Below are 24,987 nucleotides of genomic sequence, written 5' to 3' on the forward strand. Positions count from 1 at the left end.
CACATGTGTAATAGTGTTTGATGTTTTTACAATACTGTTTTTATATCAAACATAATGTGAAAATATAGCTGCATGCAGCAATGAGGGGGCCAAGCAGACTATCAGGGAATTGCTGCCATAGAAACTTCATATCATTTTGTCAACAACAACAACAAATTTATTTTTGTATAGCGCATTATAGGGGTGTAACGATATTACAAACCGAACCGAAATATCGCGATTCACCAACCACGATACGTATCGCGAAACTCTCGTGGCGTACCGCGGTACTCTCACGCCCCCTGCTGCCCATTGTTGAGGTTGACGTCACTTGTCTCTAACTAATTTAACCAATTTAAACACATCTTTATTTTATCACATTTGATTAAATTGTATTAGTAATGATGAGCTTTTGTTCTAAATTTTGTTCTAAATATTATATTCTAAAGTTAGTATTAGAATTGTTTTTTTCTGACTAGTCTATATTGGAGGTATTTATTTAATTTTTGTTGTTTACTCAGGTATCCTGACTGTACTAAAAATGTGATGGCAAAGTTAATAAAGAAAAAGTTTAGTTATTCTTGTTATTAAGTGAATCTATTGTTCCTTAGCATTGCTGTTAAGATGACATCAACCCTAACCCACAGCAAACAGAAACCGAACCGAACCGAGGCTCCAAAACCGTGAACCGAACCGAATCGTGCCTTTGGTGTATCGTTACACCCCTAGCGCATTATCACAACATTACATTGTCTCAAAGCGCTTTACAGCATCCCCACCCAAAGCCCCCAGTGAGTAAGCCATAGGCGACAGTGGCAAGGAAAAACTCCCCAGAAGGAAGAAACCTTGGGAGGGACCAGACTCAAAGGGGGAGCCCATCCTCCAGGGGCCGGCAGGGAGAGTCAAATACAATTAAATCTGAAACACAAATGGGGAGCAGGGGGGAGATGACAAGCCGGTGCCAACGCTCCCTCCAATCGCCAGGCAGCCAGAAGGCTGGGAGCAGGTCATACAAGGAAGATGACACAGGCAGAACGGCGAGCTGGATGCACGGACGTCATTTCTAGAGGCGACGTCACATGTAGCAGGGTGTGCTGGACATCTTGATAGATTGAGTGCTCCAGGCAATTAGTCAAAGTAAGGGAGACTATAGGCAGTGCTAAAAGGTAGTTGAGTGCAATATGAAGTGCAATGCTCCGGCAGATATGGCTATGGCAGCATAAGTAGGAGGGAGAGGCAGGTGGGAATGCAGGCATGGGGAGTCCCTGAAATGTCAGCACTCCAATCCCACAAGCGATTGTGAAGCTAGAGTGACAGCACTGTCAATTCAGTTTATCCAAAGCCAATGGCACCGATCCCCACCCAGCTCTACACCTCACACTATAGGTCTAACTGGGAGTGAGAAGTTAGCTAGAGCTAGAATTAGTGTCCCAATAAGCTAAACTAAACAGGTGTGTTTTTAGTCTAGACTTGAATATTGAGAGTGAGCCTGAAACCCGCACATCCGGTGGAATGGAAGACCATTCCACAGCTGAGGAGCTCTATAGGAGAAAGCTCTGCAGCCTGCCGTAGCTCTTTCTACCCTCACAGCAAAACTGACAGTGTTAATTTTTCAGTGTTAGTTGAAATCAACAAAGGTAAGTGTTATTTCAACAGGTAATCTAGCAAGAGTAACACTTCAAGAATCCGTTCTTGAAAGTGTCGGTGCATATATCGGTCGTTTATTAATTTTTACACGGTCAGTGTTAAGTTGACCACACCTCCTTCTCTGGAAAGAAACTGTCTTGCTTATTTCGGCGGCCATTTAAGGGTGAGGGTAAAATGCGGATTCCGCCGGATTCCGCCGAACGTAAACAAAAGGAGGAGCTCAGCATTGCGGTGCAACTGCGCAGGCAGTACAATACGGATGTCCGAAATCGTATTGTTCTTAATGTTAACATTAATTTCATTGTTAATTTGTTAAACATGTGAAAATGTTCTATATATTATCTGTTGAGCGTTCTCTGGTCGAGGATAATCTGCATTTTTTCCCCTCTCTTGTCCCGTCAGACAGATGTGGATGTCCATGGCTACCAACGTCAATGTTTATGGATGCCTGTTCCTGACGAATAAAATAAATCATAATAAATAAATAAATAAATATGTCTTTCACCAAACATGTCAGTATTTTATTGTAATTCTGTATTTCTGTAGATCTCACATCCAAGCACCATTGAACTGTTTTGGTGTTATCTGATTACATTTTCTCATATAAGTACAGCTATACTGTACAGCTTGAAAGCACTCCTGTGAAATATCTACGTAGAAACGTGGTTGCCACTCTACAAGCCATTTTATCAGAATTAATACACGAAATAAATAAAATAAAAAGGATATTGCAATTAAAGCATCTGTTATATTGAAACATGGAAGTGGCACGTAGAAATCCTGCCCTGGGACATGTGATATATTGCCGGAAAGCTGGCAATTTGTACTATACGAAAATGCATGGAACTTCCCAGGGCAGGATTTCTAAATGTGCACTTCGCCCTGTACACTGTAACCATGGGGAAGCTGGCATAAATAATCTTCAACTAAAAGTCCACGGAAGTGGCACGTAGAAATCCTGCCCTGGGACATGTGATATACTGCCGGAAAGCTGACAATTTGTACTATACGGAAATGCATGGAACTTCCCAGGGCAGGATTTCTAAATGTGCATTTCGCCCTGTACACTGTAACCATGGGGAAGCTGCTATCTATAATCTTAAACTAAAAGTCCACGGAAGTGGCACATAGAAGTGAGGCCCCAGCACATGTGATATATTGCCAGGAAGGTCGGAATTTGTACTTTACGAAAATTCAAGATTGAAGATTCAAGATTCAAAAGGTTTATTCGTCACGTACACAGTTGTACACATACAACATGTAGTGGAATGTAACCCTGGTCACTCTGAGCAGCTGTGCTTGATAAGAGAGTAACAAAATATAGAAAAATAATAAAATAAAAAATATATGAAATGTTCAGCTGTACATAATCTATACATAAGTGATAGGTAAGAGGTATATAAGTGCAATGTGCAAGAGGCCTGAGGTATGTGCCAATGATTTGGACAGGGTGACGCAGTAGCCTACCTAGAGGCATTGAGTATTGTCCTGATTTAGGAGCATTATGACCTGGGGGAAAAAGCTCTTCCTTAACCTTTCCCAAAACCATAGTTCGAAGGAACGTTCGCAAACACTGTCCTTAAGTTGCGTATTTCAAACAACTCACGAGCTGTAGTTAGAAGCTTAGTCCCGGGTAAATACATCAGTGATGGTGGAAAATGCATTCTAAGAAGGGTATAGTCACCGTGTAAGTAAGAAATTGTATAATCTTTCATAACTAATAGGGAATAATTTAGCTCTACGATCACATATAATGTGAAGTTGTCTGAAAATGTTTGAAACGTAATTGTTGTGTGGGTCTCTGGTCATAAGTACGGTAACTGTCGGTAGTGAGCAATAGGGACACCTTGCTGGGTGATGCGGGAAGAATCCTCTGTGTGACCCATCTGTACGTTGACGTCGAAATTCAACTCACCAGTGGCACTTGCACTCTCATCTAGCACATATTGTATGTTCTAGTCACTCTTTGGCTTCTTCTCATGTTTAGAAACATGTGTGAACAGTTTTGAGTCATTGTGTTTAAATGATGACTACTGTATGGTGGCTGTGCTGAACTTCTGCAGCCTGTGTTTTCTATTTTGCATCAAAGTTCACCACAGTGCAAAATGTGTTTTGATGAATGGGAATGTGTTTAGAGTTTTGCTCAAATCTGCAAATTGTGTTTAAAGTTTCACCAAAAGAGTGATTGATTCAATAAATGAGTTTTGGCAATTGGAAGTTTTGTTCCAAGAATCAGGTTTAGTCTTTTAGCAATTCAGAAAAACTGTAACAGAAACATAAGGCAAGGTAAACTTTAACTTACCAAAGCTCTTTGGGGCAGTCAAACCAGATGTGTCCAGTTTGTACAGATACTGCACAGTTAGAATAGAATAGAATAGAATGCCTTTTATTGTCATTATACATTTTTTACATATACAATGAGATGAAAAGCATCTCCTTGGGTCAGTGCTCAAACATATACATATAAAATATAAAAAGAGAAGTAGTATAAAAGTATGTATAAAATATGTATAAAAATAAGCAATGTAAAGAAATAGAAAGTATTAAAGTGACAGTGTAATATATCTTATTGCACTAGCATATGTATATAAAGTGAACGAATGCACAATTTCACATTGACCGGATTATTACACAGTGATAATATATAATAAATAGATGTGGTAAGATTTTTTAGTGTGTGTGTGAAAGGGAGAAAGGGGAGGAAGACCATAGTAGGGGGAGTGATTGTTTTCTGTGTGTATTCAGTGTGTGTACAGTGTGTGTTCAGTGTGTGTTCAGTGTGAGTATGGCTCTAGGGAAAAAACTGTTCCGGAGTCTGTCTGTCCTAGTCCTGATGCACCTGTAGCGTCTTCCTGAGGGCAACAGGTTGAACAGATCAGAGCCAGGGTGGGATGTGTCCTTGATAATGTTCCTTGCTCTGCTGAGGCAGCGGGAGGTGTATATGTCCATAAGAGAGGGGAGAGGGCAGCCGATGATCTTCTGGGCAGCTTTGACAACTTTATGAAGCCTCTCCTTATCTGCCATGGTGCAGCTGCCGTACCACACTGTGATGCAGTACGTCAGGAGGCTCTCAATGGACGAGCGATAGAAGGTCAGAAGCAGATCCTGGTTGAGATTCAGCTTCCTGAGGACTCTCAGGAAGTGGAGCCGCTGCTGTGCCTTCTTGACGACCTCTGTGATGTTCTCGGTCCATGAGATATTGTCCGAGATGAGGACCCCTAGGTACCGGAAAGTATGGACCCTCTCCACGCGTTCACCGTTGATGTATAGGGGGGTTAGGTCGGTGCCGTGCCTCCTGAGGTCAACAACGATCTCTTTAGTTTTCTTGGTGTTCAAAGTCAGATTGTTCTCTGAACACCAGGCCTCCAGCTTCAGGACCTCATCCCTATAGGCTGCCTCGTCTCCCTTAGAGATGAGTCCGACCACCGTAGTGTCGTCGGCAAACTTGACGATGAGATTGTTGTTGTGGGTCGGACTACAGTCGTGGGTGTAGAGGCAGTATAGGAGGGGGCTCAGCACACAGCCCTGTGGGGATCCGGTGCTAGTTAGGGGTAAAAGGCTGTTATGGGCAGGGTTAATCAATTGTACAGTTGTGCTTAAAATGGGGGTATAAAATCCTTCAAATACTACAAAAGTTATGTAAGAGAACTTTTGTTTTTTGTTTTGTAAACAAGTACACCTACTCTTACAGTTTTAGACTTAACAGGTTTTAAAGAATTTTGTATTATATTATATTATATTATATTAAATTAACATGACTATAGCGAATGTCTGTCAGCCCCTTTTGACAGAATGGCCTTATAGCTATGTTTTCATAGAATCTGAGCCGGAAAAGTCAGATTGCTATGCCAAGAGTACAACTAATTTGAAAACAGTGTTAGTGAAGTCATTTGAAGACTGAATTGTGTTACAGTGGAAAAAAAACACATCAGCACAATAAAGGGCAAGTGACTCAGGCAAAGTCAGTCAGAAGGGTGTGTGAACATGACTGGCAAACTGGGTGATAAGTATAATGATGAATGCCTGCTCACCAGTAAGTTCATGCTTATTTCCTTACAGTATCTCTTGAGGAGGCCTGCCAATGGTGTGGACAGTTTCAAAATAAAGATGGTGACTGGGTGAGGAAAATTACTGTAGTCATTTGATAGATGGGAAAATATGGCTACTTGTCCTATACTGTATGTTGTTAATCCCACTGTAGATACTCTGTAATGGATGCCAGAGGTGGCAACACCGTGTCTGTACTGGCATGACCAAGAGCCAATTCAAACACATAACAAATGTTAAATGGTATTGCACAGCTTGTGAAGAGAAGCCTTCGCTATAAAAACGCAGCCACACTACAGTGGTATGCAAAAGTCTGCAACCGCTTGTTAATTTAGCATTTTTTCCAACTTTTGACCTTTTACTTTTAACTCCTTAGTTGAGCCAATATATTTATTTGAAAACAGTGTTACAGGGGACACAGTAATAAAAATCAAGTTTTTATTCTAGCTTGGATTTACTTTTCTGAGTTTGTTTGTTAAAGCTCCCATGTCAATTGTCTTATTGAGTAATATGCGTAATGTACTTCTCTGGCCAAAGGTGCAAAATAAATGTGTATACTTCATATATAGTAGAACAGACATGCGTCAAGCTTTCTTCATGTTCGTGTAGGTGGCCTTGAAAAAGGACTTTTTGTGTCTCAGTGATGGCTCAGTATCTGGTGGGCCACACTTTGTTCTTCATCACCTGCCTGCACCGTGTTGGCATTGAGTGAACCAGTTTGATGAGGTGATCATGGCTGATAACATGATTCCAGGCTGCATTGAGTGACTCAATCAACTCATGTTTTGATTTTGGATGTCTCTTGGATATCTCCAAAGCCACCTTGTGCCACAAGTTCTCAATCGGATTCAGATCGGGAGATTGGGCAAGCCAGTCAATTGATCGATGTTGTTCTGACGCTTCCAGTTGATCACCTGTTTGGAGCAATGGCAGGGTGCATTGTCATCTTGGGACAGGAACCAGCTTGTAAACAGCTGCTGCACTGACGGCACCATACACTTTTGCAGTACTGTGATGTACTTGGTCCCACTGACCATGCCGTCAACGATGTGCAGACGTTCGACACCACTGGCAGCCATGCAGCCCAAGACCATGACCTTCAAAGGATGCTTCACAGTGAGGTTGAGCCACTCAGGCTTGAACTCCTCTCCAGGAAACCTCCTCACATAGGTGTCTGCCTGGCTACCAAACAGGCAGAAAGTGCTTTCATCGCCGGAAAGCACCTTTTCACATGGACCTTTCACATGTCCAGCGTGAGTTCTTCCGTGTCCAGTCAACCCGGTTGCACCTTTGGACATCAGTCATCAGTGGCTTGTTGTGTGCCTTGCAACCCCGCAGACAAAACTGTTGATGAGGTGACACTGACATGGCAGCTGTCTGACCACTCACGCAGTAGCTGAGGTGAGGTCAACTTGCGATTGCTCAATGGAATGCGTCAAAGTGCATGATCCTAGCATGATGTTGATGCATGTGGATGACCAGACCGAGGCGTGTCTGCCACCAAACTCGCTTTCTTCTTTTGTAGAATCTTTACAACTGCTCTGTGACTGTAGCCGACTTTGTTAGTAATCTGGCAGCATGAAAATCCATGAAAATTTGTTGTTCCAAGGGATATTTCTTAAATAATAGTTTATTTTCATTTGTAATTCTTCATTCTGGCAATGCATATTTATTTGTTTAATAAATGGTGTTGTTCACAAAACTACAAAAAGTAATGTGAGAACATAGTAATTCACTACATTCACTACTGTTCATGGCTTAAGGGCCATTTGTTAGACTGCACAACACAATTGTGAAAGAAGGTGAGAGCTCCCGTAGTGGCTATGGGACTGTATTTCCATAGAGCTGATATTATGTGTGGCAGCCTCATTGCTTTTTAGATCACAAGGTGGGATAGAAGGACAAATCAAATCAATTTGCTCATTTAATATTTAAATTTTTTTATTAGGCTTGATTTTTGGAAGCCCAAATTTAGAAACCCACCGCAACTGAAAATGGAATGCCACAGATATAAGTCTCTTCCATGTAGTAGTACCTATTTGTTGGCTCAGAGTGATAGCTTTTTAGCTAGGGATCTGTGTCAGCAAGTGGCATTATTGCTGGTTTAAATTATGTGAATGCCATGACAAGTCCTACTGTATTAGGTACTTGAGCAGTTGTTCTATTTTGGGTGTGATGTTAATTTTCATCTAGCCTGGTGAGGAGGTTCAATGTACAGGGAAATCAGGTGGTTAGTGGCTAAATTATCACTCCAGCTGCTAGAAATAAACTGTGCATAGTTCTTGTGCCTGAGATGGCTTGTTATGAGACTGCAGCAGGAAAACAAGCATTGAGAAAACGCTTCTTTTTTTTTCATTATTCCATGGACATACATCTTTCAAGATACCACCCAAGTACTCACAATAGAACATAAACCAATAGATCCTACTAGGATCTACTGTTGGAAATGCAGTCACTATTTAGAGTCTCTGGGGTATTTATACTGTTGCCCTATTCAACACCATCATGGTGAAAGGTTAAAACAAAGGCAGTACCCTGTCATGCTATGCAAATATACATCAGAGCTATTGGTCTTCAGGAGAGTGGGCAGGTCCAGGAGCTGCAGAGTGAAACAAACTTTATAATCTGTGTCAATGAGCACTGCCTTGCCTGAAATGCTTACCTGGAAATTAACTTAAACGTGTATTACATATTACAGGAGAAATACTTAAAAATTAATTAGATTGGCTCTTGAAAGTAGGAACTGTAAATAAACTGACCTTAGTGAGTATTATAGTCAGGTACATTGCAATTCATTCCACTTGAAAAGTTACAACTTAAGGTAGTTCAGTGTAAGTGTATAGCTCAGTAGTCTAAGTATGTGGGCTTGTAATTCAGGGGTTGCAGGTTCAAATCCAGCTTCAACTAGATAAGTGCATGTTTATGGGCCCTTGCACCATGAAAAGTAGTGAATTGCCATGTTCTCACATTACTTTTTGTAGATCTGTGAACAACACCATTTATTAAACAAACAAATCTGCATTTGCAGAATGAAGAATTCAAAATGAAAATAAACTATTATTTAAGAAATATTCCTTGGAACAACAAATTTTCATGGATTTTCATGCTGCCAGATTACTAACAAAGTCGGCTGCAGTCACAGAGAAATTGTAAAGATTGTACATGAGAAGAAAGCGAGTTTGGTGGCAGACACGCCTCAGTCTGGTCATCCACATGCATCAAAATCATGCTAGGATCATGCACTTTGACGCATTCCATTGAGAAGTCACAAGTTAACCTCACCGTGTCATGTCAGTGTCACCTCATCAACAATTTGTTGCCGGTTCCCGCAGTTTGGTCTGCAGGGTTGCAAGGCACGCAACAAGCCACTGATGACTGATGTCCAAAGGTGCAACCGGATTGACTGGACACGGAAGAAGTCACGCTGGACATGTGAAACGTGGGAAAAGGTGCTTTTCGGCAATGAAAGCACTTTCTGCCTGTTTGGTAGCCAGGCAGACACCTATGTGAGGAGGTTTCCTGGAGAGGAGTTCAAGCCTGAGTGCCTCAACCTCACTGTGAAGCATCCTTTGAAGGTCATGGTCTTGGGCTGCATGGCTGCCAGTGGTGTCGAACGTGTGCACATCGTTGACGGCATGGTCAGTGGGACCAAGTACATCACAGTACTGCAAAAGTGTATGGTGCCGTCAGTGCAGCAGCTGTTTACAAGCTGGTTCCTGTCCCAAGATGACAATGCACCCTGCCATTGCTCCAAACAGGTGATCAACTGGAAGCGTCAGAACAACATCGATCAATTGACTGGCTTGCCCAATCTCCCGATCTGAATCCGATTGAGAACTTGTGGCACAAGGTGGCTTTGGAGATATCCAAGAGACATCCAAAATCAAAACATGAGTTGATTGAGTCACTCAATGCAGCCTGGAATCATGTTATCAGCCATGATCACCTCATCAAACTGGTTCACTCAATGCCGACACGATGCAGGCAGGTGATGAAGAACAAAGTGTGGCCCACCAGATACTGAGCCATCACTGAGACACAAAAAGTCCTTTTTCAAGGCCACCTACACGAACATGAAGAAAGCTTGACGCATGTCTGTTCTACTATATATGAAGTATACACATTTATTTTGCACCTTTGGCCAGAGAAGTACATTACGCATATTACTCAATAAGACAATTGACATGGGAGCTTTAACAAACAAACTCAGAAAAGTAAATCCAAGCTAGAATAAAAACTTGATTTTTATTACTGTGTCCCCTGTAACACTGTTTTCAAATAAATATATTGGCTCAACTAAGGAGTTAAAAGTAAAAGGTCAAAAGTTGGAAAAAATGCTAAATTAACAAGCGGTTGCAGACTTTTGCATACCACTGTAGTGTGGCTGCGTTTTTATAGCGAAGGCTTCTCTTCACAAGCTGTGCAATACCATTTAACATTTGTTATGTGTTTGAATTGGCTCTTGGTCATGCCAGTACAGACACGGTGTTGCCACCTCTGGCATCCATTACAGAGTATCTACAGTGGGATTAACAACATACAGTATAGGACAAGTAGCCATATTTTCCCATCTATCAAATGACTACAGTAATTTCCTCACCCAGTCACCATCTTTATTTTGAAACTGTCCACACCATTGGCAGGCCTCCTCAAGAGATACTGTAAGGAAATAAGCATGAACTTACTGGTGAGCAGGCATTCATCATTATACTTATCACCCAGTTTGCCAATCATGTTCACACACCCTTCTGACTGACTTTGCCTGAGTCACTTGCCCTTTATTGTGCTGTTGTGTTTTTTTTCCACTGTAACACAATTCAGTCTTCAAATGACTTCACTAACACTGTTTTCAAATTAGTTGTACTCTTGGCATAGCAATCTGACTTTTCCGGCTCAGATTCTATGAAAACATAGCTATAAGGCCATTCTGTCAAAAGGGGCTGACAGACATTCGCTATAGTCATGTTAATTTAATATAATATAATATAATATAATACAAAATTCTTTAAAACCTGTTAAGTCTAAAACTGTAAGAGTAGGTGTACTTGTTTACAAAACAAAAAACAAAAGTTCTCTTACATAACTTTTGTAGTATTTGAAGGATTTTATACCCCCATTTTAAGCACAACTGTACAATTGATTAACCCTGCCCATAACAGCCTTTTACCCCTAACTAGCACCGGATCCCCACAGGGCTGTGTGCTGAGCCCCCTCCTATACTGCCTCTACACCCACGACTGTAGTCCGACCCACAACAACAATCTCATCGTCAAGTTTGCCGACGACACTACGGTGGTCGGACTCATCTCTAAGGGAGACGAGGCAGCCTATAGGGATGAGGTCCTGAAGCTGGAGGCCTGGTGTTCAGAGAACAATCTGACTTTGAACACCAAGAAAACTAAAGAGATCGTTGTTGACCTCAGGAGGCACGGCACCGACCTAACCCCCCTATACATCAACGGTGAACGCGTGGAGAGGGTCCATACTTTCCGGTACCTAGGGGTCCTCATCTCGGACAATATCTCATGGACCGAGAACATCACAGAGGTCGTCAAGAAGGCACAGCAGCGGCTCCACTTCCTTTTTTTTTTTTTTTATATATTCCCTCCTCCACCCCCCCTCTGCGGGGGACTGTATCTATTTATTTATTATTTATTTATTTATTTATTTATTTATTTATTATTTTATTTTATATTTTTATTTACTTCCTCAAAAGAAGGAGAGGGAGGGGGGGACAAAGGAGAAGGAGGGAAGAGAGAGAGAGGGAGAGAGAGGAATGGAAAGAAAACAGAAAAAAAAAAAATTTTTGGTAACAACCTCCCCACCAGCTAAAGAGGCCCCCAGCCCCTCCAATGCGCCGAAGGTCCCCGCGCCGGGGCCGGGCCCCAGTGCACGCGCCAGCCCACACCCCGGCGACCCACCCACCAGGACCCAAGCCCCCCCAGCCCAGCCGGAACCCCAGCCCGGAGGCAGAGCGCCCCCAGAACCCCAAGCCCGCCCCGGACCCACCCAGGAGCAGCACGGCCGCCAGGCTGGTACCCTACGTCCGCCGGCACAGGCTACCCCAGCAGCACTGCATGCAGCCGCCAGAAAGACGCCACCCAAGAGCCACCAAAGCCCCATCCAGGCCAGGACCGCAGTCCCAGCGCCGAACCCCCCCAGAAACCCCCCCCCCCCCCCAGGGAACCCCCAGACACCCCAAGCCCATAGGCCCCCCCCCACACCAACAACAAAGACTGAAGCGGGACAAACCTGCGACCCCCCACCGCCACTAGGTGATGGAGCTGATCAAAGGAGCCCAGAGAGATTGGTCTAATGTGGCGGCAGAAGCTGTATCAAGACTAATATGGTCCAGCAAACTCTCTCTATATTGGTTGATATTAAGGTTATTTTTATTTTTCCAGTTCATGAGGACAGTCTTCTTAGCAATGCATAAAGCGGTGAAAGCCATGTGGGTTGTGTTAATCTCGGTAGTGACACCATCTAAGTCACCCAACAAGCAGACTGAAGGAGAGGCTGGAATGGTACATTTCAGACACTTTGATAAGTCCTCACAAATCCTGCGCCAAAACATCTGAACAGGTGGACAGAACCAAAGAGCATGGATGTAATTGTCAGGTGTATCCCCTTGACAGTGTGAGCAGTTGTTAGAAGATGTAAAACCCATCCTGAACATCCGATGCCCTGTATAGTGCACTCTATGCAGGATTTTGTATTGTATTAATTGTAAATTGGGACTTCTAATCAGTTCAAAGGTTTTTAAGCATGTCTTAGACCAGAAATTGTGGTCCCAGCTGATTGATAAAACTGCCTCCCATTTTGCAATAGGAAGGGATATTGAATCATCCATTGTAGAAAGTGTCCTGTATATTTTAGACAGTAATTTGGGGGTTTTGAGATTAAGGAATTCTGCCACCCTTGGTGGTATTTGTAATTTGATTTGATTAGACTTGAATTTCCTTTTTACTATAGATTTAACTTGTTGATATTCTAAAAATCTATTCTTGTTAATCCCATGTCTTTTAACTAATAAGTCAAAGGGGATAAAGTCTATTTCTTCAAATATATGTTCCAAGTATTTAATATCTTTACAAATCTTTATATTTTTATTTACTTCCTCAAAAGAAGGAGAGGGAGGGGGGGACAAAGGAGAAGGAGGGAAGAGAGAGAGAGGGAGAGAGAGGAATGGAAAGAAAACAGAAAAAAAAAAAAAAAAAAAAACAAACCAAGAAAAAAACAAAACAGATAATCTGCTTCCATGTCTGTTGAAAAGAGAAAGACAACATACAACATCTGTACTAATCACAACGACCATCAAACGTTAAATGTTGTTGAACAGCACACACAACCAGCCTTACAACCCATGCCCAGAAGCAACAGCCGATCAAGACAGTGTGTGTCCGTGAGCATGTGTCCGTGAGCACCTGTGTGCACACCTGTGTGTGTCAGCGCGCTGGTGTTCCTAAGGTTTCTCCATGTAAATGTCTAGAAGTGTGTGTGTGGGGAGCCACAGCCCCGCCCACCCAGGACATGAAGTCGACACGGAGGAGACCCGGGCCCCAGATATCCAGAGGCCCCCCAGGGCACGGGAACCCCAGGAGGACCAACGCAGGGACAATTGCAGCCCCCACCGAGAAAAGGGCAGAGGAGCGCTCCGGAGGCGGGCCATCCGGCAGCCACATCGCAGGAGCCCCAGGGGGCCGTGGCGACGAGCACGCAGGCCCCGCCGGCGGCCGGCCACACCAGGGCAGACCGGACCCCGGGCCCAGAGATCCAAGGGCCCCCCCACCCCCCAGCCAGGGCCCCGACAGAGCCGGAAGGGCCAGGCCCCGGCAGGCAACCGCCGAGAGTGAGTCAGCACACACCAGAGCATCCAGCCCCGGACATCGAGAACCACCAACGCATCGGCGGCCGGGGGCCTCATCCACCAGCAGGGAGTGTGGCGGGGGGTAATAGAGCCTGAGATGTTATTTCAGGTGGAGTCTAAGACCCAACCTGACACATACGTATAGACAGACAGGCACACACATACACAAGCATACGTTCCCACCCTCATGCACCCATAAACAAATATTCACCCATTCGCCCAACATGAAGACACAGAAATGAACGCCGTACACACACTCACACTCCCCATATATACTCTATACTTCGAGATCTAGGCACCACCGCCCCCAGAGGGGCAATCCGCCACCAGACCTCGGAGATGGATCCCTTTTTTCCTCTGGCATGGGGACAAGAAGACCACCCCGGACCCCACAGCAGCCGAGAAGCCCACCAGCCCAGACCCCGACCGGACGGCCAGCTCCTCCCAGCCCCCGGCCCCAGATGGTGAACAGAGAACGGGGGCGTGAAAAGACCCTATGCTTCCCTCCGCCCGCTCATATGTGGTGTTGGTGCGTGTTGTTCTAAAGTGCTTTAAAACAGGGGAAGGGCATGGTGCTAACCACCCTCTGCCAATCAGCAGCTGGTGTCAGCTCGGCCCCTCCCCAGAACCCTCAATGTCTATATGCAACTTAAAATTGAGAAGTGGGCACTGGCACCAGAGGTAAGGCTGAATGAACAGACCGCCCTCTGGACGCCATTCCTTGTGCCCACCCCCAAGGCCCTAAATGTATGTGTCATGAGAGAGTAAGTAATGAGAGTGTCTAAGTTGTGATGTGTGATTGAGACACAGGTGGTCACGGGGGGACAGAGGAGGAATACCTCCCCTGCATCCCAGCGACGCACCTGCACCTCAAAGCCCTATATGTGTGTTGGGGTGACGGAGCGGGAGGAGGGAAGCATTTAGGGATGGGGAGGAAAGGATCGGGGGGGGCAAAGTACCCCCCCTCTGGAGCCAGCCCCCCCGCTGACCCCCATAAGCACCCCCGTTCCCAGAAATCCACCCAGGGCGGGAGAGCCGAGGCCCATCCAGTCCGGGGGCCCAGAGCAGCGGCACCACCGGGCACCACAGAGCCCGGGGCAGCCAACCAGACCCCACCACAGAGGGAAAAACTACACCCACCCCACCATTCAGTCAACTCCCAGACTACATAAGACAACAGACACCCAGGTTGGGTCCATTCTCCTACTCTATTGGATTCCCCCCCACCACCGCAGAGTGGATACCCCTAAGGCAGGGACCACCTGCGGGCAGATGGTAACAACCTCCCCACCAGCTAAAGAGGCCCCCAGCCCCTCCAATGCGCCGAAGGTCCCCGCGCCGGGGCCGGGCCCCAGTGCACGCGCCAGCCCACACCCCGGCGACCCACCCACCAGGACCCAAGCCCCCCCAGCCCAGCCGGAACCCCAGCCCGGAGGCAGAGCGCCCCCAGAACCCCAAGCCCGCCCCGGACCCACCCAGGAGCAGCACGGCCGCCAGGCTGGTACCCTACGTCCGCCGGCACAGGCTACCCCAGCAGCACTGCATGCAGCCGCCAGAAAGACGCCACCCAAGAGCCACCAAAGCCCCATCCAGGCCAGGACCGCAGTCCCAGCGCCGAACCCCCCCAGAAACCCCCCCCCCCCCCCCAGGGAACCCCCAGACACCCCAAGCCCATAGGCCCCCCCCCACACCAACAACAAAGACTGAAGCGGGACAAACCTGCGACCCCCCACCGCCACTAGGTGATGGAGCTGATCAAAGGAGCCCAGAGAGATTGGTCTAATGTGGCGGCAGAAGCTGTATCAAGACTAATATGGTCCAGCAAACTCTCTCTATATTGGTTGATATTAAGGTTATTTTTATTTTTCCAGTTCATGAGGACAGTCTTCTTAGCAATGCATAAAGCGGTGAAAGCCATGTGGGTTGTGTTAATCTCGGTAGTGACACCATCTAAGTCACCCAACAAGCAGACTGAAGGAGAGGCTGGAATGGTACATTTCAGACACTTTGATAAGTCCTCACAAATCCTGCGCCAAAACATCTGAACAGGTGGACAGAACCAAAGAGCATGGATGTAATTGTCAGGTGTATCCCCTTGACAGTGTGAGCAGTTGTTAGAAGATGTAAAACCCATCCTGAACATCCGATGCCCTGTATAGTGCACTCTATGCAGGATTTTGTATTGTATTAATTGTAAATTGGGACTTCTAATCAGTTCAAAGGTTTTTAAGCATGTCTTAGACCAGAAATTGTGGTCCCAGCTGATTGATAAAACTGCCTCCCATTTTGCAATAGGAAGGGATATTGAATCATCCATTGTAGAAAGTGTCCTGTATATTTTAGACAGTAATTTGGGGGTTTTGAGATTAAGGAATTCTGCCACCCTTGGTGGTATTTGTAATTTGATTTGATTAGACTTGAATTTCCTTTTTACTATAGATTTAACTTGTTGATATTCTAAAAATCTATTCTTGTTAATCCCATGTCTTTTAACTAATAAGTCAAAGGGGATAAAGTCTATTTCTTCAAATATATGTTCCAAGTATTTAATATCTTTACAACTCCAATCCGGGAAATTTATCATATTATTGTTTAGTAGTATGTCAGGGTTGTTCCAGATGGGAGTACGTTTGCATGGGATTAATGAAGACTCAGTCATTTTAAGAAACTCCCACCATGCTGTCAGAGAAGAGCTGATACTGATGCTTTTGAAGCATTCATGTCGTTTAATGTTTGAGCTAATGGATGGTAGATCCGAAATGTCTATGTTATTGCATAGAGCCTGTTCTACGTCTAGCCAAGGTTCATCTAAGAAGGTATGTTTTAGCCATCCTGAGATGTTTTGAAGCCTGTTGGCTAAGAAGTAGTGGTGAAAGTTAGGCAGATCTAGTCCTCCTTTGTCCTTGGTCCTTTGCAGCGTTTTTAAGCTAATACGCGGTGGTTTATCTTTCCAAAGGAATTTAGAGATGGCGGAGTCCAGAGATCTAAACCAGTCAGGTGATGGTTTACTTGGAATCATTGCAAATAAATAATTAATTCTTGGTAACACCATCATTTTTATTGATGCAACCCTTCCCACGAGTGATATGGGCAGGGACTTCCATCTAACCAGCTCATCCTCTACCTTCTTTAAAAGTGGGATGTGGTTTAATTTAGTTAAGTCTGCCAGCCTAGGTGAAACATTAATACCTAAATATTTAACATCCCCAGATTGCAGTGGAGTGGAGGAAGAGTTCTGAAAGGAGCAGTTAATTGGAAGAACTGTAGATTTTAACCAGTTTATTGAATAATCTGAGACTCTTGAGAAAGAGTTTATTAATGTAATTACCTCAGAGAGAGTGGTTTGTGAATGCTGGAGAAAAAGTAACACATCATCCGCATAAAGACTGACCTTATGTTCCACATTCTTGCATTTGATGCCTTTAATCACTATAGCCTGTCTAATTGCTGCTGCTAGTGGTTCAATAAAAATTGCAAACAGTGAGGGGGAGAGAGGGCATCCCTGCCTGGTGCCCCTCTTGAGACAGAAGCTAGAGGATGTTTGGTCATTCGTCCTAACACATGCTGTTGGGGAACTATATAATATTTTTAACCAGTTTATAAAAGAGGTTCCAAAACCAAATTTGTGTAATGTTGCAAATAAAAAACTCCAACTAACTCTATCGAATGCTTTTTCTGCATCTAGAGACAATATTATGATTTGAAGGTTTTTATTGCACGAATAGTCTATCAGATTGAGTAATCTACGTGTGTTTGTTGATGAGTGCCTCCCTTTTATGAAACCAGTTTGGTCAGGATGAATTATGTGAGGGGTTATCTTCTCTATTCTTTTTGAGAGAGCTTTGCAGATTATTTTAAGGTCAACATTAATAAGTGATATTGGACGATAGCTGGTAGGCAATATAGGGTCTTTGCCTGGTTTTAGCAAGAGACTAATGTTGGCAGAATTCATATTTGGTGGTAGTCTACCATTTTCCTTGGTTTCCTGCAACATTCTGTAGAATGTTGGTGACAGAATTGTCCAGAATTCTTTATAGAATTCTACTGGAAATCCATCTGGGCCTGGAGCCTTATTATTGGGCATACTGTTCAAAGCTTCCTGGAGTTCACCTGGTGTCAGCAGAGAATCCAGTTCTATCGTTTGATTATCTGATAATTTCGGAAGGGTTATACTATCAAGAAACTGATCAATTTCGTCTTTAGATGGGTTTATCTGTGGTAAGTATAAAGATTTGTAAAAGTCCCTGAAAGTGTTGTTTATTCTTTCAGGGTCATATACTGTATCCCCAGTTGAGTCTTTAACAGCACATATAGTTGTTTTTTCTTTATTTACTTTTAACTGGTTAGCAAAAAATCTACCTGATTTATTACCATATTCATAATTTTGCCAGCGAAGTCTTTGTGCTAAGAATTGTGTTTTTTTATGAATAATTTCATTTAATTCTAATTTTGCTTTACGTATTTTATTCAGCATTTCCTGTTCCTGGGATGATACATAAGCTTCTTCTAAGGATTTGATGTTTTCTTCTAATTCCTGAATATACTTGTTTTCTCTTTTCTTTTTATGTGATGAGAATGAGATTATTTTACCTCTCATCACAGCTTTGCCTGCTTCCCAGAGAACAGATGCTGATGTTCCAGGCAGGTCATTATAGTCTAAATATAAAGCCCACTCTTTTTTGAAATAGTTAATAAAATCTCCATCTTTAAGCAATGATGTATTAAATCTCCAGTTTCTAATTGGTGGAATGGCTTTCTTATTTATTAGGGTTAAAGATACAGGAGCATGATCGCTGACAGCTATAGGGTGTATCTCAGTGTCTGAAATGTCACTCAGCAGTGAGCTACTGATTAGGAAATAATCCAGACGAGAGTAAGAGTGATGGACGTGTGAGAAGAAAGTATATTCCCTACGGTTGGGGTGAAGAGAACGCCATGCATCGCGAAGACCATAGTCACTCATGTACTGTTTAACTATATTTATGGATTCCCAATTGCGCTGAGCAGCTGTACTGAGCCTGTCCATTTCTTTATTTAGTGCGAAATTGAGATCGCCCCCAAGAACGAGTGTGCTATCTAGGTGTTCAGAGAGTGCGGTAAAGAAAACGTGGAAGAATGAAGGGTTATCAACATTTGGACCATATATACTAACAATACATAACTTCTTGTTAAGTATAGACAATTTAATGATTATAAATCTACCTTCTGGATCTATAATTGTGTTGAGTAATGTGAAATTAACATTTTTATGTATTAAAATTGCTACTCCCCTTTGCCTAGAGTTATAACAGGCTGAGAACACATTAGGAAACTCAGGTGTTTTAAGTTCATCTGTAGCTGTGGCAGGTCTATGAGTCTCTTGTAATAAAACAACGTCTGCCTGTAGTTTTTTAAGATGGCTAAATATTTTTAACCTCTTCTCTCTGGAGCCAGCTCCATGCACATTCCATGAGACAAACCTTAGTGTGCCCATAGACATGTGTGTGTAGCTAATATTGCACGTGCAAATGAGTCAGATACGAACGAGCGTGTGAGCGCTTGTGTGCGTGTGTATCCTATATGTCTGTGTGCACTATAAGGTCGGAGTGGTTGTGGTGAAGCTGAGTACATATGTACATTATCATGTCGTGCAGATGTGTAAAAATCGAGGGTGTTGTGTGTGATTGAGTAGAAATTTAAAGCAGGTGATCGGTGCAGGGAAAGCAGGGAGAAGTGAAAAAGACATACAAAGGGGCACGCGAGTAAGGGTATTAGTGAGAAACATAGAAACATAAACATTGTTAGCACTGTGGCGCCGCCGAGACTGACGGTAGTGTATTTGTTATGACCTAACATTAAATTAGCGAATTAACATGTATAAGCTAGATTAAACAGAAGAGGAAAATATAAGGAAAGAAGAAAAATATAACAGGTTCTTATCTGGAGTGGCGTTAATATAACCAGGGAGTGATGTTAGGGTCGCGGTAGAGCTGTCCATCCACGTAGAGCCGATCCACGGCGATGACAGCTCGGGAGCCCTTCTGGATGGAGCTGCGTCGGATTGGGAACAGAACTTTGCGTCGCTCCAGAATCTCTTTGGGGAACTGGTCGTTTACGCCAAAGTCCGTTCCTTTCAGCTCCCTGCCGCGGCTCTTCACATGCTGCTTCTGTTTGAAATTCCCGAATTTGGCCACAATAGGACGCGGTCTCAGGGCACCAGGCCTCTTAGCTCCCAGCCGATGGACTCTGTCAAAGCAGATGCTTTCCACAGTGTCCTCTGGAAGCTTCAGGTGGGTCTTGATAAATGTTTTAACCGTAATTTCTGCGTCCTCTTCAGCAGATTCCGGGATGCCTGAAAACACCAGGTTATCTCTCATACTACGGGCTTGGAGATCGATGACAGTCTCTTTTATTTTTTTATTTTCTTCTTTTAGATTGGTCACATTCTCAGTTAGAGACTTGACCGAGCCCCGTAGTGAGGCGTTTTCAGCAGCGAGTGTTTCCACCTGTTGCTGGCTGAATTCCAAAGACTCCCTCAGGGATGTGAACTCCTGATGCAAAATCTCGACCAGAGACAACCTCGCGTCGAAGCTGGACAATCGCTTGTCGATTGACTCCAGTATGTCGGCGAAGTCTTTACTAGTCGGCGAAGTTGCTCCGGGGGAGTCTGCCGGGCGACTTCTTTTGGATGACGGCGTCTCGCTTTTTCCCGGGGAAGATGTATTGAGGTTCTTCTTCATGACTGTAGTGTCGAAGTAACAGTCAATGTATTCTTCGAGTGATTCCAACTTCCCCTCGCTGTCCTCGCTCAGCTCGCTGTTCATTCAGATTTTCCGCCAAGTCTCCGGCGTCTGACGTCACTTACAGCATTTCCGGTCCTACAGCATTTCTCAGGAAGCTGAATCTCAACCAGGATCTGCTTCTGACCTTCTATCGCTCGTCCATTGAGAGCCTCCTGACGTACTGTACTGCATCACAGTGTGGTACGGCAGCTGCACCATGGCAGATAAGGAGAGGCTTCATAAAGTTGTCAAAGCTGCCCAGAAGATCATCGGCTGCCCTCTCCCCTCTCTTATGGACATATATCACTTTTGATGAAAGTGATAAAAAATAGACATCTCTCTCTCTCTCTCTTTATTCTGACATTTAACTAATTCAAAAGATATTTCAATATTTATTTATATAAAACAAAACAGTTTACTCTAAATTGATGTTTAACAGTAAAAAAAATGTTTTTATGTTTTTTCCCTAAAGTGTATGTAAATATTTGGTTTCAACTGTGAATATACTGCTGTGTATTGAAATTCCTCTTTTTTTGCATAGAAATATATTGAACAACATACAAAGCATAATATATAAAATAACATTTACATGAGTTTTTTTCTGTGAAAGAAGCCCCTTATGTCCATTGTTGTGTACACCAGTACATAACTGAAACCGATTTAGAGTGCTTTATTTAGCCGTGGAGGGTAACAACTGAAAATATGAAATAAACACACATGTAACCTAAGACTCTCTAAAAAAACAGCATTGTTGTTCGGCTTTTCATTTCGCCATTTCTTGATTCACTCGAAGAGCAAGTAACGTAATATGGGTCAAGTGATCAGTTTGATATCAATCTTTTGTCAGCGTCATATTTACATTAGCTATTTGTACAGTACGAATGATTTGCTTTGGTACCTGGTCAAACTTAAGCTCTCCTCTGTCTGCCTGTCTGCACTTCTCCTACAGCAAATTCGCAGGCAGCAGCTTCTCCCCCCTCGCTCACATGCGTACACTGTAAAAAATGTCCATAGATTTAACAGTAAAATACCGTATAAATGCTACCGGATAAAACCATATTCCACAAAACATGCGATAACCTTAGAATTTACAGTGAAAAACCGTAATTAGTTTTACAGAGTAAGACCTTACATTTCACAGTTAAAAACATATGAAAATATGGTTTATTGCAGTAAAATTAACAATATACTGCACTGTAATCCCGAATAAGTTGGCAAAACTCAAGAAATTTGAGGTAATCAGTTATGAAATTTCCAGTTTTAAGTAAACAGAAAAATCTAGTTTTGAGTTTGTTGTACTCATGCAAAATAATTTGTTCTTACTTAAAATACCCAAGTTACCCTGTTTATATATTTTGAGATCAATTAACATTTTTTTTAATATCTCCCAACATTCACTTGTTCACTTTTTTTAAGTGTACTTATATATTTAAGTTAACTCAACATGAAAATGTAACTTAAAACTGTTTAACAATGTTCTTATATTTGACTGCAAGTCCCCATGGGGAAACTGCCTTTTATGTCTCCCTCAACTTGCTCTTTGTAAGTAAGTTGTCCATGAAGGGCAGCCATTCATGGCTGTGCCCAGGAAGCTGGGGGTTAAGGGCCTTGCTCAAGGACCCACAGACATGCTGAAACTGGATTTGAACCGGTGACCTTGTGATTATTGGCACACAGGCTTAACCCACTGAGCCACACAGAACACATGGACCCAGTTGCTTGAGTACAAGAACTTTTATAAATAAATTACAAATATCAACTCTAAACACAGAAAGCATACAATAGGTATTTTAGACATCCAGAAATTGTGCAAATGTTGCAAAAGTAGTCAAGTAGAAAACAATTTGAATAGTGGAATATAATCGTGTGCATTATATGTGTGTATGATCAGCAGGGTTTAAATATGAGTACAGTCAATCAATTTCAATACATCTATATTGTACAGCACAATACTATATACAGTACTATATGCTATATACAATATCTATACAGTATCTAAGTAGTATTGCATTTGTAAAATGTGTTACGACCCTGTCTAGGGGTTAGGGTGTAACAGAGGAAGGGAATGGGGAAAGGGGAACACAGGGTGTGGTGTACAAGGGAACACACGTGGACAAAGGGGATATTTTTATAGTTTTTTATATTTTATTCACGCAAGACAGACACAGAACAAATGGTTTAGTGCAGAAAGACTCAGGAGTGATTATCGCCAAAATAAGAAACAAAAACCCACTTGTCCAACACAACCCAATTCTAGCTTAACTAAGTGTAAAACCAAACAACAAGTGATACTCCTAACTCCCTATCCAAAAACAGTCACAAAAACTTCCAAACAAAACCGGCAATCACTCCCTAAGCACCAAACAATCACACAAAACATACACACAGTAAAGCGTCAAAGTGAGAGGGGCGCACGAAGACGTAAACCAAAAGCAAGCAAAAGATCGATAACCAGAAAATCAAGCAGACCGGGCGAAAGTACAGAAAGGGGTAAGGCAAAGAATCGGTAGTCAAGGAAATCAAAAGTCATACACAAATAATCAAACCAAAGAAAGCAATCCAACAATAGTTCAGAAATGAGCTAAGCTCTCGAAGGGTGTCCTGGACCGGCTCTTATCCTCCTCCGGACGGAAATGACGAAGGCCAAACAGGAACGAAGGCGGGGTCCGGAGGTGGAGGCGGGGCCAGGACAGGTCAAGCGGGCATGGTCGTGGGCGGAGTTCGAACGTGGAGGCGGGGTAAAAACAGCGGCACGTAACACCCCCCCCCATAAGTGTGAACCTCGTAGGGTTCACAATTTCGATCCATCTCAACAACATATACAAAAACACATTTCACAGGGTTCACAATCATTAAAATCCACAATATACAATTACACAACCAAATTACAAACCCATCAGGAACGTGAGAGGGCATCCGCCACAAGGTTACTGGCTCATCGATAGCTGGGACAGGACGCAAGGGCGCAGGGGGAATCACTTGATATGGTTTCCCTACCAGCTGACAAATGTGACACGAACGACAGTATCTCTTAACCTCCGAATTTATACCCGGCCAATAGAAGTATTTTAGTACCCGAGCGAGCGTCTTCCTGACTCCTAAGTGGCCAGAACACGGGTGATCATGAGCTAAAGCTAATACCTGGTTTCTGTGGGAACACGGAACAACCACCTGAAACACCGTAGCCCACTCCATTGGAGACTGAGGAGGTGTCCACTTCCTCATTAACAGATCACGGTCAACAAAGTAAGCCACCGAATGGTCTGCTAAGGTTGCTTTCTCTACGGCCAAATCATAACACTCCGTCAGAGACGGGTCAGCTCCCTGAGCGGCGGATAATTCCTTTCGCGTACACACACCATCTGTAGCTTGGGGTAGAACTGGTTTTTCTATTTCAAGTGTGGGACTAGCGCACGGGGGCAGAATAGATCCATCCCGATCAGCCATGAAGGAATTAGCCAGGTCAATATCTGCTAGTTGTCTAGCTTGAGCACGAGTAAGGACACAAGCGGGAAAAGCACCACGGAAATCAAATTCTAAGTTGTCAGAGCCACTCTCTGGTTCTGACGCTACCTCAGGTAGAGGAACTACCTTACCTCCCGCAATGTCATTTCCCAAAATAAACGTTACTCCCGAAACAGGAAGACGAGGACGAACAGCAACCTTTACAACACCCGAAAAATCATTAGTCTCTAAGCAAACCTGGTGGAGAGGCACTCTCATGGTTCCTAGTTCAATACCTTGAACTAACACATCAGAACCAGCATAAGACGAGTTATCAAAGGGCAACACAGATTCCAAAATGAAGGACTGAGCAGCACCAGTGTCCCGTAGGATCATAATAGGACACTTAACATCAGAGTTCATCAGAGAAATAAAACCAGGGAATACAAACGGCTGGAAGGAGGGTTCCACAGAGTTAGGTGAGATTGGAGCATCAGAGACGGGAACACAATCAGTTGCAAGAACCTTTTTCACATTTAGCCGAGCGTTCTTGCGTTGTAACGCAGGGCAAACCGAAATGAGATGACCAATCTCATGGCAGTAATAACAACTACGGGTTTCCGTAGACGAGGTTACCGGAGTAGGCTTTTCCGGTATGGGTCGAGGACTAAGTTTGCGAGGCAAAGGGGTAGGAGTAAACACAATGTGGTGCGTCAATATAAATTCATCAGCCAAAGTAGCGGCTTCAACAAGAGTCGTAACTTTCTGTTCGTTCAAGTAAACGACTACACGGTTGGGTACACAATTCTTAAATTCTTCTAACAAGATCAGTTCTTTTAACTGAGTAAAGTCAGTCACGTTGCTAGCAGCACACCATTTCTCTAACAATACTGACTTTTCCCGAGCGAATTCCCCGTGGGTTTGCGTAGCGGATTTGCCAAGTTTTCTGAAGTTCTGCCGATATGCTTCAGGCACTAGTTCGTATGCTCTCAACACTGTAGCCTTCACAATGTCATAGTCGAGACTTTGCTCCAGACCAAGGGCTGAACAGACCTCTTGAGCCTTCCCCACGAGTTTGCATTGCAGCAGCAACGACCAAAGATGCCGGGGCCAATTCAAGGTGGTCGCAATGCGTTCGAAGATGGGGAAGTAAGCGTCTACCTCATTTTCCCTAAAAATGGGCACAAGTCCAATGTGACGGCTTACATCAAAGCCAATAGGTTCCCTCTCAGGAGGTCGAGT

At 43.7% G+C, this 24,987-nt stretch overlaps 2 long non-coding RNA genes across 2 annotated transcripts in view; one reads left to right on the plus strand and one right to left on the minus strand.

Moving 5' to 3' along the window:
• LOC140582328 (uncharacterized) overlaps window positions 1–24,987 on the plus strand; it is a 160,697-nt gene that overhangs the window by 69,732 nt on the left and 65,978 nt on the right. The window lies entirely within an intron of this gene.
• Window positions 20,956–21,278, minus strand: LOC140582329 (uncharacterized). The gene is made up of 2 exons (XR_011985262.1): window positions 21,200–21,278; window positions 20,956–20,995 (listed from the first exon to the last, which is right to left on the minus strand). It is a non-coding gene; the product is annotated as an uncharacterized lncRNA (long non-coding RNA).

This window comes from Paramormyrops kingsleyae, chromosome 24, assembly GCF_048594095.1.
Source record: "Paramormyrops kingsleyae isolate MSU_618 chromosome 24, PKINGS_0.4, whole genome shotgun sequence".
NCBI lineage: Eukaryota > Metazoa > Chordata > Actinopteri > Osteoglossiformes > Mormyridae > Paramormyrops > Paramormyrops kingsleyae.